Source organism: Rutilus rutilus (genome assembly GCF_951802725.1).
Source record: "Rutilus rutilus genome assembly, chromosome: 22".
Classification (NCBI taxonomy): Eukaryota; Metazoa; Chordata; class Actinopteri; order Cypriniformes; family Leuciscidae; genus Rutilus; species Rutilus rutilus.
The window spans coordinates 28389707-28406508 of NC_140227.1; the positions used below are offsets into that span (position 1 = coordinate 28389707).

Genomic DNA, 16802 nt, shown 5'->3' on the forward strand with positions numbered 1-16802 from the left:
GCGAGAGCAATAGTTGTGTTGCATTTGAGTGGAGTTGGCAATGTGATCCAAAGTGGAGCCTTTCATATACTGTATAACATATTTTTAAACTGATTTGTTTACAAAGCTGGAATTAAGGGTACGCTGAGACATAATACTGGAATAAATGATACAAAAAATAACCAAAGATTTGACTGATTATAGTAGCTTATATTGTTTACACCTTAACAACAACTTACAAAACCACAGTATAAAAAAAATGCAGTTTTTCTATTATATATTTAAATGAATACTTAAATTACATATAAAATGTAATTAAATTATATGAATGAATAATTGTTTAAAAATGTGACTGCATATGATTTGCAAAAGATTGCAATGGTTTAATAACTTATACAACTTATGCATAGAGTTCATGCGACCTCTCATGTGATGCTAACCAGTAGTTTCAGGCAAGACTTTGCCCTGTAGAAAACATGAAATGAAGCACAAAAACAATGAACTATTTAAAACTATGTATATATTTACATTTCTCTCTCTTTGCCCTTAGGCTCACAATCGTTAAGTGAAATCAGAATTCCTTCATGCCTCCTGAAAGTCATGGGGATATTTATTCAAAGGCCAGATTTGTTCTTTTTTCCACCTCCAAGAAAAAAGGGTGACCAAACTTAAAGCGATAGTTCACCCATTATTATTTACTCACCCTCATGTCGTTCCAAACCCGTAAGACTTTCAATCATCTTCGGAACACAAATGAAGATACTTTTTATGAAATCTGAGAGCTTTCCGTCCCTCCATTGACAGCTACGCAACTACCACTTTGACGCTTCAAAAAGTTCATAAAGGGATTGTAAAACTAATCCATATGAATTGAGCAGTTTAGTCCACATTTTCTAAATGAACAGATTGAATTTAGGCTTTTATTCACATAAAAACATTCATCAACTCACACATCAGTTGTGGTAAACGGAAGCTCAAGCATGTTCGCTTGACGTGCGAGAACCAATGAGGTTCATTCTCGTGTTACGCACAGGGTGACCAGACGTCCCGTTTTCCCTGGGACAGTCCCGTATTTCAGCTCTATTTTTAGTGTCCCGACTAAAATCATGATTTGTCCCATATTTCTTCTTTCCTAAATTGTCTTTGCTAGTGATCATAAAAGCGAGTAGTAGTCTTCTATTTTGGAGAACAAAATTACCATCCGACGTCAAAGAAACGTGTATACATTTAGGGATATTCAAAAAGAGTTTATCAAGATATTATGCGCAGTACAGTAAGTTGTGAAAAAATAACTCAATGTTGAATCACACTGAATAACACACACCAGAAGAGCTCTCTCAGACAGCGCGCAATCCGAATTCAGTTCTCTTTGAATGGTTGAATACAGACGCAGTTGTCAAAATGCCCATCATGTAAAGCATCTCACATAAATACAGTCGGTGAAAACCTGATCTGTGTCAGCATATTAGATCCAAGCATTCGGTCTTAAAGTGACAGCAGCCTAAAATACTGTACCTTGTAAACAAACCTACTGGTTTGTTCTCGCACGTCAAGCAGGTTCGGTTGAGCTTCGGTTTATGTTCGCTGATCAATATTTAAATGTGACTAAATTAAATCTGTTTATCATATAAAGTGATCGAGTCTCTTCAGAAAATTTGGACTAAACCAATCAATGGATTAGTTTTACGAACTCTTCAAAGTGGTAGTTGCGTAGCTGTCAATGGAGGGACAGAAATCTCTCAGATTTCATTCAACAGATCTTCATTTGTGTTCATTGTGAAGATGAACGAAAGTCGTATGGGTTTGGAACGACATGGGTGAGTAATTAATGACAGAATTTATTTGGGTGAACTATCCCTTTAAGTGTATTTCTAGAACGTTGAGATCACCAGTCGCACTTACTGTGAAATCTCTTTTGTTCCGGCCTGCGACAATATATCATCTTCACGCAGTGTAACAGAACGATGACATCACGGTCTGATAATGGAGCCTTTATTGCCACCAAGGTCATCAGAAAACCTGACTGAACTCAGTGTGCATGTGGCCCGCCGACCAAGAGCATCACTAATCAGAATTAACCCTCACTGAGATCTCCAATGAGATGAATTGAGAGGAATCTCAAGAACACAGTTTGTTCCTTTGTCTTCGGCTCACCTCACGGTTGGGTTCAGATGGAATCTCCACCAGGAGAATAATCACTCTTATTTTCTGACCTTATGGGGTGATTATATTTCTTGTACCACAGAGCTCAGACAATTTACCCATTCCCTCTAATCAATGAATAAATTACCTAGATTATTGTTTTTAATGGATGTTTACAGCTATCTTCAGCCCTTCTCTGATACAGTAAATGACAGCAGTATTATTAAAGTCAGTTAAAGGAATAGTTATTTTAAACAAAGTCAACAAGACATTTGTGGCCCATTTCTGAGTGAAAGTCTAAATTGCTATTTGGGTGAGCAAGTTATTACATTTTTTGATTGTGAAGAAAATGTTTTTCTTTAGAATAGAGTGAACTGATGAATAACGCACAATTTGTATGTCAGTTTTCATGTTGGCTTTAAACGAAACTGAATATCTTGACTTGCTCAAACTCATAATCAAGTTGCTTCAGGCCAGTTAATGTTGAAATATAAAAGTTATTACTTTATAAAAAAAACATGAACCACGACCTGAAGGGGGACGTTTTTGCAATTATATTAAAATGCCTTTTACTTAGGCTGCTGAAAAGTATGAACTATCAATCAGAGGACAGATGGCATATTGTGCACAACAGGTTTAGAGGCTTATGAAATGTACGTACCAAATTTGATACGGTAGGCTTTATAGGGTTAAACAATCTTTAATATAAAGCAAAAACCTCTTAGGCTACATTCACACTGCGAGCCTTGGAGCTCAATCCGATTTATTGCTCAGATCCGATTTTTTTGTATAGCTGTTCACATTGTTTTAAATGTGGCCGATATCAGATTCCAGTGCGAACAGATCAAAAGATCGATAAAAAGAAGTCACGTACTGTAGCACGCTGTCATACGGAAGTAAAGACAGAGGACATTAAAGTAGTCGTGTTTCCATTACCCTTCAAATTGCGCAAATTGAAATTGAAAATACGCCCAATGGAAACACGTCAATTTCGCAAAAACTCCCATTTATCGCAAAAAAGTTTTTACGCTCGCATGAGGTGGTTTTTCAGGCAATTCAAAAAAGAAATATTTCGCAAAACTGCAATGGAAACAGTTTTTGCGCATTTACAGGTCACCTGACGTAGATGATGCGGTGTGTTTGGACAGAATACGAGACAGAGTTCTTTATTAAATTCATAAAAGACAGAAGAATTACAGGAATACTGGATTCTAAACCTCAAAGAAATGCCACAATCAATATCTCAAGCAGAAATGAGTGAGAAACACCTCATGTGCCGCTCTCAAGTATAAAGGTCTTTCCTTGCCATTAGGCGCGTTTCCATTACAGATTTGCGCAAAACTTTTGCGATTTTTCCTAAATGTCGACAAAAAACGATTGCGAAATGACGGCGTTTCCATTAACAGATGTTATGCGACTAAAACTTCATTTTTTCCTCTCGCGATAAGTCATTCCAAAAACCATGGCAACGGACGTATAGGTTTATGTAGCCTACTAATCCCAGCCACTGCACTAGCCATTATTATTAATCAAAGGAGATGTATGTGTGTTTTCCAAGCATTAATGGTAAGAAACGACCCTTATTATACTAGTGAACGGCTCATATATGAGGTGTTTCTGGGTGTTTCTCCCTCAAGGTCTTGATTGTGGCATTTATTTGAGGTTTAGAATCCATTATTCCTGTAATTATTTTGTCTTATATGAATTTAATAAAGAACTCTGTCTCGTATTCTGTCCAAACACACCGCACCATCTAGGCTACGTCAGGTGACCTGTAAATGCGCAAAAACTGTTTCCATTGCAGTTTTGCGAAATATTTCTTTTTCGAATTGCCTGAAAAACCACCTCATGCGAGAGTAAAAACTTTTTTTGCGATAAATGGGAGTTTTTGCGAAAATTACGTGTTTCCATTGGGCGTATTTTCAATTCGCAATTTCAATTTGCGCAATTTGAAGGGTAATGGAAACGCGGCTAATGATTGGACAACACACATACGTCTCCTTCGATTAATAATAATGGCCAGTGCGGTGGCTGAGATATACATAAACCTACCAATGTCCGTTGCAATGATTTTTGGAGGTTTTAGTCGCATAACATCGGTTAATGGAAAAGCCGTCATTTCGCAATAGTTTTTTGCCGACATTTAGAAAAATTGCACAAATCTGTAATGGAAACGCGCCTAGTAAGTGATTATGTGTTTATTTATAGTGTGATCTGCCGCCGAAGACAGAAAATGTGTGCGCAGGCAATTAAAAACAAAACAAAGACAAGCATATGAACAAAGAGAGCAGAGTTTTTAAACATTTATGATACGAGCCCTCGTGATTTGCTTGTATATAGAGCTGTCACTGTAATACTTATGAGTTCTGACACTTCACTGTCCTTCACCGACTATACCTTTCACAACTGTCTTAGCTTTGGGTACCGGTATGTAAAGTCTTTGAAGTGACTCCCATGAGCGCAGAATTGTGACGAATGTTGATCTAGAGTGACGTGAAAGTCGCATGAATTCTGATATTACTGTTCAGACTGCGGCGAAGTGCAAAACATCTGACCAGGATCGGATTTAGTTCCACATATGGAAGTGGCCCAAATCAAAATTGAAAAGGTCATGAGAAAAACGGATCACATGTGAGCAAAAAAATCTTGGGCCACATTTACCTGCAGTCTGAACATAGTGTGCACAAACCTAGGTCTTTAACACGAGCATAATGAGCACTACAATTCTCAAGAAGAGCAGCAGGCGTCCCATCAGGCACTTCTACCCAATGCACACACCATCACAAAGAAGAAACACTCCCCAAACAAGAATACAGCTAAATCGATCGAAAGCCACTGAAACAAGTTCTCTCACAGGAGAAAAGCTTGATGAAGAGTCTTGTTATCCAGTCAATGTGCTGACTCCATGCTTTCCCAGCACAGAACTCCATCAGACGTGTCCTCTCTCCCAGGGCGTCTCTTCTCACAGCATAAATCAAAGCAGCTCTTTAAAAAAAAAGCTGCAGATTGTTCTTGTGCAAACACGGCGGGTCCTGCAGCTTTGCCACCGCATCACGCTCCTGTTTGTTCATTAAATATTAACCCCGGCCGTTTGGTCCCCGTTCCTCCCTGAAATAGATTTTCATTTTCCGGAGCGTTCGTTTGTCCCAGCTCGGATCTGAGTCCACTGTGAAGGGCATCGCTGATCTAATCAGATCTCAGCATGTTGCCTGTGGGGAGAAAACTCTGTCCCTCTGCTGTTCAATCTCTTTCTCTTTCCTTCCCGACAAGGTCACTCAGCCGATTCGGTCTCTTTGGCCGCATTTACACTGCAGGTCTTGCGATGTGTGTTGACTATATCCGATTTTGTTTGATGACCAGCTTACATCATCTTTTAAAAGTGACCCATATCCGATATCTGCATTTACACTATACGCTTGGCAGAACAACCGTAGGCAGACTATGGTACTGACCCAGAAAAGCTGAGGCCAAACTGTGCGATCTGAAATGACAATACAAGCTTTTGCTTTCCGCACCATCTTTAAAAGGTCAGAAAAGCATTGATCTCTTAAGGCGGAGAATAAAAAAAAAGAAGAAGAGGAGAGCCTTTGTTGCAGCCTGGGCATTGAAAAGAGTCATGTGATCTTGGTCGGTGTCCACCTGAGGCTACGTCTACATGAATCCGGATACATTTGAAAACACTCTCCGTCCACACTAGCGTTTTCAGGCGGTTTCCAAAGTTTCAGTGTAGATGAGAAACTTTTGGAAAACGCTAAATTCACCCTACTGGGCATGTGTAAAACGTCACAAAAGCGCACTGAGATGATACAGATAGAAAAACATATCAATTTATTGCGCAATTCTTCTGACAGGATCATTTTATTTAGCAAAATATCTCAGCATTCACTGATGCGTCAAGTCGCACTCAGTCACCATATGTTTGGTCTAAGCAACTGCTCATGTTTTACTGCAGGACAGCAAATGCGAGTACATTTTATCATAATCTTATAATCTTAGCAGGACTGTGTGCAAAGTAACATATTTTAGCAACTGTGTGAAAGTGAATAGCACATAACAGGCACAATACTGTCTGCAATACCATTATAAACATGAATATCTATTGGTACAATATGCGTCACATGACTAAACTTACGTCATCATTTTTAAACACCTCAGTTTTTACAGTCCACACTACAATGCGAAAATGGCGTTTTCAAACTTATCCACTTTGGAGATTTTGTCTCAGTGTGGACGGGAGGCCAGAACGGAGAGAAAAAGATGCGTTTTCAAACGAAAACGTATTAGTGTGGACAAGGCCTGAGTTGACGTCATTCACCACCGTCGCTTTTTCAATGATGTACGACTCTTTTAACCCTTAAATGCATGAATGTTCAGCCAGTCATTATTACACATTCGGGTCTTCAGCGACCCGGATCTATATCTAACACGGATGGCTCTCTAACTGCAAGCTCTCTTGATATTTTAACAACAATTGCAAAAGAATAAAAATAAAGCATATTTTGTTACCTTGGAAATTTGAAGGGTACAGTTTGAGCATATGGTTTTTACCATCATAACTGTCATCATCAGAGCTCATTTCCCCAGTACATTCAGCATCTGGCTCATATTTGCGATCTCAATCATATTCTCATTTTTAACATCTTCAAAATAAATATTTTTGATTCACTGACAGCTTCTTCTTTGATCAAAAACATTGATTTCTTAAGGTGGAGAAAAAAGAGGAGAGCCCTTGTTGAAGCTTGGGCGTCGAAAAACGTCACTCTCCAACGTCGCTTTTTCAATGCGACTCGCTGACGGGAATTTCCGATCTGTCCGCTTACAGACGCAAATGCACGTATGCGATTCATATCAGATTTTTCTTTCATATGGAATGAGGCCTGAATCTTATCTGAGAATATCGGAATCCACGTGCTTTTTCCTGCTTACATGTTTGTGGGTCATATCCGATCTGTGCCACATGGGAGGTAAAAGAAAATCGGAATTGGGTCACTTGGACCACGTAATGTAAATGCGGCCTTTGTCTGCAGAGTTTTCTAGGTTGATCGGCTGTGTGACTCAGGACATTATAACACACCTCAAAATAATCATGTCAGATTTAATGTTTAGCATGAATGATCTAGAGCTGCAAAGTAGATGTACATATAGTTACACACAGTATCAGCTCAGTTTAAAAAAATAAAAACGATCCTGTCACTGATTGCATATTTTCAAAGCTATCATATTTAAAATCAATATTTTGATTCGCTGACAGCTTCTTCGCCAGATCCACCATCAGGTGACAGTGACACTAATATTTAATTGCAAACAGTCAATAGCAGAATAAATGCAGTATAAATAGCTATTCCACTGTAAGTTTTGCTCATGATATTTGTATATTCTTTTGTTTTATGCCTACGATAATTGTGACTTTTTACATACTATAACACACTATTACACACCTCGGGTCGCAACTGACCCTATACACTTTTTACAAAAAATGTATTAGAAAACATTCTTTTATACCAGTTTTCTTGTAATATTGTTTTTAATGAAAAGATTGAGGAATACTAATGTCTGACTTTAAAAAAATGAATGAGAGGGAGGGTAGTAAATGACGTTCCGGGGTCGCTACAGACCCAAGGTATGCGTTTAAGACTTAAATTGTAATAATATTGCACAATATTATTGTTTTTATTGTATTTTTGATCAAATAAATGCATCCTTGGATGAGACTTCTTTCAAAAACATATATAAAAAAACTTATTTCCAAACTCTTGATCAGTATTGTAAACAAAGATTGAAATAATGATATACTGAAATAATGATAATTTCAATAATTAAAAAAAAAAAATTCCAACACAGTTCATTTCAATACTGTCAAAAAAGTTTTACCAAAAGTTACTTGGTTAACAAGGAGTTAAAAATGTATTCCAGAAATATACCTAAGAAATAAAAAAAATAAAATAAAAAATACAGAAATTTAGCAAGTCTAGCAGTATGCCATTCTGATCAAGATCTTTTGAAGAAAATGGAAATGTATTCCCATATTGTGTACATTCAGCAAACCTTATAATAAATGTAACAGATTCAATAAAACAAAGGGCAGATAAATTAGGTTGTCATGGTTTTAAATGCGCTGTATCACACTATAATGCAGTTATGGTTTATTCCTTTTTCCATCGTCAGCAGCAGCTATAAAATCAAAGGACTGATTTATGTTGGAATTTCAGACCAATTCATCTCATTAAAATCAGCTGAACCGTCCATTTTTAATGTCAAAAGAAGCTTTTACAGAAACAGCTCACCGTCAGGTCCCCACTGCTGCTTTTACAAACACAAACAAAGATCTTACATTTGAAATTAAGAAGGAAAATCTACACTGAACTTCAGCATACAAAACTTATTCGTACTGCTCACCGCAACAACAAAGTTATGAGGCATACACAAGCTTTGATCATGTTGTTTGATGTGTGTCGGGAGTTTCCATCACAGAGGAGCATGCGATACTATCATCCTCCCAGTCCTGACAGCACAGAGGCGTTCGACGGCTTCAACAGGGCCAGATATCATACGGCTTCACTAACTTCACCTTCCTCAAGCTATTATTGTCATCAAAGCTTATAAATGATCAGAGTTATGAAAGCTGTCAGTGTGTGTAAACAATCCCAGTTTCAATTATCACATCATTCTCATCCATTAAAAATGATAATGATCATTAAAAAAAACATAGCAGCATTTTTTTTTAAAGGTCGAATGTATAGTTTTATTTGTAAATTTTTTTTGCACTTATAAATATAAATATCTTAAATAACTAAAGAGTATGGATGCACTTACAGAAAAGTACTGCGACAGTACCAGTGGGTGATTTGATATATTTTTTAGCAGAAGGAAATTACATTGTAATTTTTTTTTGGAATAAAACTGTTTTGTTGCTAATTTCACACGCAGTTAGTATTTTATGTATCCTATACACACAATTAAGTACTGTAATTTTCACACTTCTTCAATTTAAAAGGGACAATGCACATTAATATAATATTTGCCATAATTACAGCTTGGTTAGAATTACTCACAATAACAATATTTTGCTTACCTTGATAATATTTATAATATAAATAATATAAATAATATATATATATATATATATATATAATATTATATAATATAATATATTATATAATATATAAAAAATGTGTATATATATATAAATAAATAATATATATATAAATAATATAATATATTATATAATATTATATAATATAATATATTATATAATATATAAAAAATGTGTATATATATATATAAATAAATAATATATATATATATATATATATATATAAATAATATATATATATATATATATAAATAATATATATATATATATATATATATATAATTTTTTTATGTATATTATATTATATAATATATTATATTATATAATATTATATTATATTATATTATATTATATAATATTATATTATATTATATTATATTATATATATATATATATATATATATATATATATATATATATATATATATATATATATAATATAATATATATTATATAATATATATAAAAAAAATATATAGCACCATTTATATAATATTATGAATTTAAAAAAATATATATATTATTTATAAATAATCAGAGTCTATAGTACAAAAAAGGCATTTAATGCTTCTGTAAATTAGTTTACTAATATAAAACATAGTACTTCTATGAGTTGCTTATATTATGCTTTAATGTAACCTTAAATGTAAAAGTTATCAATTGAACTTCCGTTGAACTGCTGCTGGGTAACATAGGGCCAATACTTCATTAACATGATATTTATTCATGTAGCAGAAGCTTTTATCCAAAGTGACTTGCAAATGAGGATAATACAAGCAGAACTGATTAATCCAAGAGAGAAAACAATATCAGAAGTGCTACCAGACCAAACTTCACAAGACAATAGTATATTTCTACAGCAGAACTGGAAGTGCATTAAAACAGACAGTAGAGAAGAGATTTAAGTGCAATTAAACAAAATGTTATAATTAAAGTCTTCATTATTTACGCTTCACTTCCCATCAGTGTTCCCATCAGGGCTTATTTTGCGATAATGACCGTCTAACTGTACATGATCCCTCAACTGAGAACTTTTTAGAAAGCCACTGTTTCATTAAAAATAATTGTGTTCGAAACGTACTGTACTGAAAGTACCGAAAAGCCTTCTTTTTTTTTTTGTGCTAGTAAATTTAGACACGTAGGTCTTCTGTTAACATCTCTAATCAATTATTGACTCATTCTAATATCAAAAATAAATGCTGCTGACATGCTTCAGGTTAAATGAAGAAAATGTGTGAAAGGTGCACAGCCATTTCCCCCCACAGCCTCCATTGCATGCTTCTCTGAACCTCACTTCAGTCAAATTACTTTGACCAATTCAGGTTAGAAAACCGAATTTTTGCGGAGTACTTCTTTCTGCTGCTGTCTGGGCCACAGTCTCCTGCTGTATGTAGCGTGCTATGTATACAGCGGGTAAATGCACACATACGGATACGCAAACATTAACAAACCTCGTGTTTGAAACTAGCTGAAAGTTGTTTGAACGTCTGAACTGCTCACCTGATGAAAAGGAGCTTTTACTGTGTTACCGCTGTGAGACGCACAAGATCTAACAGGGGTTTTGTTCAGTTGTAGCTGCTTTTTAACAGCCCTTGGAGTTTTAAAACACAAAACTGCTTTTAAAGGAACAGAACTAGAACTGAAGAAAGAGTTCAGACAAACATCATTTACTCATCCTCATGTGGTTCAAAACCTGTGATTTTCTTTCATGGAATACAAAAAAAGATGTTTTGAGGTTCAACTACAGCATGTGTCCATTGAGCTCAAAAAGCATCAGAAAAGTACTTTTTTTTCTTTCTTTCTTTCTTTTTTGCATTTCTAGATACAATATAAATTATTAGATGAAAAAAAACTTCACCTTAAAAAAAAACTTGAACGAAAAGTAGACGTGTTAAACTGAAATTAGTTTAAGTACTAAAACTAACGCTGAAATACAAATAGGAATATTAAAAACTAATACAAATGGCAAAAACACTTAAGAAATTACTCAAAATTAAAATGAAAAGCAAATTCAAAATATTAATAAATGCTATAATAGTCCTAAAAATAACACTAGCATGAAACATCCTGAAATGCCGTAAATGAGATTCGAGAGCTAGAGAGGATGGAAATATATTCTGAAGTGAATCTATCGTATGGGTTCAGAAGACTTCAAAAACAAGCCAAATCGACTATTTTATGATCATTTTATGGTGCTTTTTTGTAATTTTTTGGAGCTTGACAGTCCATAACCTCCACTTTCATTGTATGGAAAAGAGCAGCTTGGACATTCAACAGAATGTCTCATTTTGTGTTTCACACCAGAAAATTGCAATGGTGTTTTTGGACTGTTTTTGAACAAAATATCAAACATTTCTTGAAACAAGATACATTTATTTGAGAAGCAATGCTGCATAAGATATTAATACTTGTTTTCAGATATCTTTAACCGTGTATTTTATTTGTCAGACTTGTTTTAAGTATAAAACAAAATATAAAAATAAATGAATAAATCTGAAACTGCAGCAAATATACTTATATTCAAGATAAAATATAAGAAAACAAGCGCTAATAGTAAGTCATTATGCAGTGTTGCTTCAAGTAAATGATCTCGTTTTAAAGATTTTTAGAAAGTTAGAGGAAAGAGGAAAAACAAGACAATAACACTCATTAAAAACACTTAGTAATGTCTAATTAGGTCTTTTAACAGTGTATTTCACTATTAATCCTAAATCAACAACTGACTTATAGTGAAAACCTGCATGTTTTCAAAGCTGTTCCCTAATTAGTCTATGCCGATGTGTTTGATATCTTTCTTTGAAGCGCACACTAATGATAAGACGGTAAACCACAAAGCAGAATAGTTTGACAGCTTAGTACAGCGAAATGCTGTTTAACCTTTCACTAGACAGATCAGCTAATTAACAGCATCCACAAAACACACACACACACACTTTTGGTCCACAGCCATATTGAACAAGCTCCGGTGTGAAAGAATCACAGTCTCTCGGCAGGCGGAGAGGGCTTGTGTGATGAAGCGCTCCGATTGGCCGTTGCTATAACAATAGGGGAGGAGAGACAGCCAAGTGGGGGTGGAGACCTTGCATGATTATAAAATCCTTCAGTGAGACACATTTGCTTCCTGTATGTTTTTATTTTTTTATTTATTTTCTGTTATGTTTCCCGCATCTCCTCCTGTCAGAAGGGTCTCTCATGAGCAGAAGTAGGAGGGATCGCAGCGAGGGGACGCAAGATAAACGCCTGTGCCTGTGTCTACTGCATGCACCCATGCATGCGTGCTGCAGACTAAATAAGACACCTCCAGTGTTGGATTATCTGTGTGCCGGTGCGCTGACTGCCTTCAGACCTGGAGGCCGCCCTCCTCCTCCTCTTTCTCCTCCCTTTCACACTGAAGGAAGAGTAGAGTAGAGACGGTATACTGTTTGCCTCCTGCAGACTCCAGCCACTCCTGTGAGTATGCAACCGTGTGTGTGTTGTTACATGAACTGTCATGACCTTATGACGTGCTTGAGATGATTCTGACTGTGTCTGCACTTATATGCACTGCTGCTGTGATTGTTGTTTAGATCTAGACTTAAAACCGCGTTGGGATCTACACCTAGCGCTCGATTAACGCCGTAAACCCTTCAGGTTTCGCTCATCTTAATAAACCCACATGCAGGCGTTATGCTGACGCGCACTGACACAACATATGCGGCTTCGGGGGTCATGTGTGTTCAGAGCCTACACACACTCATGATTCACAGCTGCACGTACGGCCGGGACTATAGATTTGCAGAGAGAGTCCTGAGATGTGACACTGTAATGTTTACATAACACGCCTGCTTATTGTAGCCTATCTGACAGCACTCGAACGCACAAATAGAGTCGGTCAATAACATTAGTGTGAAGCCAGGACCAGTGTGAAGCCACAATAGGCGGCCGGCGGTGGCTCATTAGTGCAGAAAGGTCTATTAATAAACTAGTCGTGCATCTTGAAGTCAAGCAGCCCACTAGCTGAGGCTGTACTTTTCAATATAAAGCTTCTCTATGCTCATCAAGGCCGTTTTTGGGCTGATAATGAGAGTAAAAAGTTCTTGATGAAGGTCTACAGATAAGCGTTTTGGTTTCTGGATCTTCAAAGCAACGGTATGTGATGGTTTTCCACAGAACAAGAGAGTAAAAAGTTGTTTGATAAACTTTAAAAGCCTTCTGTTAAAGAGCACACCATGATTTGGTTTCCAGTCAAAGCATGAATTCACAAACAAATCTCACTTTCGCAACTTCTCAGATGCTCATGTGACCACAAAGAGGATCCAGGGCACATTGTATTTGCTTGAGGGCAAAATGACTTGTATTTACTTTATATTAAAATGTTCAAATAACTCTGGAACTGAGCAAATGTTGCTTGTGAGACTAATGGCATTAAGTGGCAACTTCTTCTGGTCTTAATGGAACTTATGAGAAATGCTTAAGTTCAGGTTCAGATCTTTGACATTTGATTGCACATGTTGGTTTCTTGGCAAATCTGAGCACAGTTTAAGACTTTTGAAACACTGTCTAGAAGAAACAATTGAGATATCAAAGAGATCACGTGTGCGTGTACCATCCTATGGGCGGAAAACCAGTGGAAACAATAATAGAAATGGGTATTTTTAATCAGTCAGTCATGGTGACTCAGTTTCCTCATAATTTGCTCCGCAAACTGTACTCCATGTGTGGAAGATAACCTTCATTTAAAAGACAGAGAATATGAGGTCAAACCTGTGAGGCGGTAAAGAGAATGGAATTATATAAGTTTATGAGTTCCTTTATAGAATGAGAATATGACAGATATTATCACCTCAGTCTAGACAGCCAGCATTTCCTCTCAAAGCTAAATTGTGTATTCAGGAGGAGCAATTGGGGTTTGTTGGTCTTCTAACTCGGTTAATTTCCTTCCTCGACTGTGGAGACTTACTTCGAGAAGGCGATTGAAGATAATTGCGCAAATGGGTCTAGGAGGAGAGCATCAAATGAGAGGTTTTATTGCTCATTTGAGATAAACCGAGCCTCTCGTATAGTGCCGGCTGCGAAGGCTGCAGTGACGCACACAAATGTCCTACGGCTAAGCAAAACGTATCGTGTATCATGTGCTTGGATCCGGTGTTGTTAATGGCTCTGTGTAAGTATCAGGAAACAACAAAAGTTCCTTCAAGAATTTCCCTGTGGTTTGTACCCAAGCTGGGATACAATTTCAGACCCCTGTGATTATAAAGAAGTGCTTTTTGCCTTTCTTCTCCACCTTTGAAATGGAAATGACACAAAATTCCCTGCCTAGAGACGGAAATAACACATCAGGAGACTGAATATGCACAAACTCCACCCAGTATTGTGGACGATTCTCATTAATCAAAAGAGCCGCTGTGCTTTGATGGTGAAAACAAGATGATGAGAACAAGGTCGACCCAATATGGACACCAGGGTACAGGCCTGGGGTGGCGCGGAGATCTCCGTTCAACCTCTTCACCATCTGCCCTCTCACAATCTCTCGCCTCACTGGCATCAGTGCTCACGGCCCTGTGAACTAATAACCTCTGTTCACACCGCTAGCCAGCGTTTCTGAGTAACGTTCACACCACCGACAGATTTATCACTCAAAACAAGATGCTGGATTTCGCCGGTGATAGAGTGCAGATGTCAATGAACTTACGCAGCGCATGGAGAGTTTGCAATAGGAATGTGTTGTATGAACAAAATCTTAAAGCATTAAAGAGTACATTTACAGTATATATTACCATATCCTTATGAAATAACCATTATATAGAAGTTCCCTTGGGTTCCAAATAAAATGAAAATTTGGAACTTGAGGGATGCAAATAAAAAGTTAATTTGTATATAACATTCAAGTTGCAAGGAGTAAAACAAATATTATTGCATAATTGTAATGCAATAGGGTGAGTGTACATTAATACATTTCTATAAAATTGGCAAGTTTCGATGTTGCTCAACAACCATAAGCAAGCAACTAAACTCTGTATGGGATACATCCTGTTCTATATTTACATTAACTCCACGTTTCTTTGTCGCTCTCACACGTAAATAACGTAAAGCAGAAGTCCGTATACACATCCTCACAACACCCAGCTCAAGTTTGTACTACATTTAATCGGTAAAGTAAATGAGTAATTAAGACTCACTAATTGACACATCCTGCTCTGTTGTAGAAATACAGTCAGTGTGCAAATAATATGAGAATTTAAGTTAGTTTCACGCAACTTAAACTGTATTTTGATCCACCAAGCACAGCTAGATAACAATCGGTGGTCATTTTGATTCTATACTTTGAAATATAAACTATAAAAACTGGTACTGATCCTAACAGCTATAGAGTGAAGACTTGAGTAATATGCCAAATTAAACATTTACTGTAATAGATGCATTTTACACATTAACTCCAACCACTGTCCTTCTGTTTTGACTTCTTTTGGAAGATTCAGCCCTCTCCCCCCTTTGTAAGTGGCACTCAGAACAGTCATGGAGAGGAAGAGTGAGAGAAAAAGAGAGATACACTATTGATCTGCGCAGACTAATTATGCTGTTTAAAGTCTCTATAGGGCCTCAATTGATTTACTAGAAATAACTTATTTGAGGAGTGCTTATTGATCAAGCGTTGCTTTGGAGCTCTGATGACATCACCATAAACCTGTGAGTGATTACAGGAGACTAATGGTGTGCTGCTAGACAAATGATTAAACCCTTATAATTAATAACCTTTATAACCCTTACAGCATATGGCACATGACCAGGTGACAAAGGTTGTAAATTCTAAGTATTACAGGCAAAGGTAACCTACTGTGTATTTTAGAACTGGCTATATATGCATACATCAGCTCAGCATGTATGTCCAAGCTGCTTTTGCTGCAGAACAAATCTATTCTCTGTTGCAGTAGTTCTTTAAATAATAGGAATGATCTGAGGGATAGGCTTATTAATGGTTTAAAACCACTCATAACGCCCATGCAAAGGTCTAGCAATGCTCCAAAAACCATCTTACAACACCTGAGCAACTGCTTAAAGTGCACAAAACAACAACACTCTAATACCTCAGAAACAAAGTACAAATGATGCAGAATACCCCAGCAACTGCAAATCAAGTAACACACTAAAAATCACTCAGAATACCCGAGCAACCACACAGCAATGCACAAACCACTCAGAATGGACCGTCACCCGCATAGCAACAAAAAAAAAAAACACTCAGAACAGACTAGCAACCACATAGCAACACCATATAAAAACCACTTGGCTAATCTATTAGGTTAGCTTAGCAAAGCAACACCAACACATTTAGATAAACTGTTAGTTTTGGCTTCAGATGCATGTAATGTTAGCCCTTGTAGGTCTGTTTTCCACTTTCATTTCATATATTTGATTTGAATTTGATTTGAAGTTATTTAAACTGCCCCCTGGAATGTGTGATGACTCGTTTCATGGTGACTCATTATACCTGTAATAATAGACAAACACTAGTCGTGTTATTCATGGTAAATTCCCCCCATGTGTTGCATGTGCCTGTTTGTGTTCATTTAACTTCCCCGTTCAAAGTCTTTCATTTTGGCACAAACTG

The 16802-nt window shown here is 36.6% G+C and overlaps 1 protein-coding gene across 1 annotated transcript in view; it reads left to right on the forward strand.

Annotated features, from left to right (window-relative positions):
• Positions 1 to 12319: 12319 nt before the first annotated feature.
• Positions 12320 to 16802, forward strand: part of cdk18 (cyclin dependent kinase 18) — a 54797-nt gene continuing 50314 nt past the window's right edge. Inside the window, exon 1 of the mRNA XM_084396028.1 lies at positions 12320 to 12664. The gene's annotated coding sequence lies outside the window, so the exon portion shown is untranslated. The remainder of the gene's footprint in view (positions 12665 to 16802) is intronic.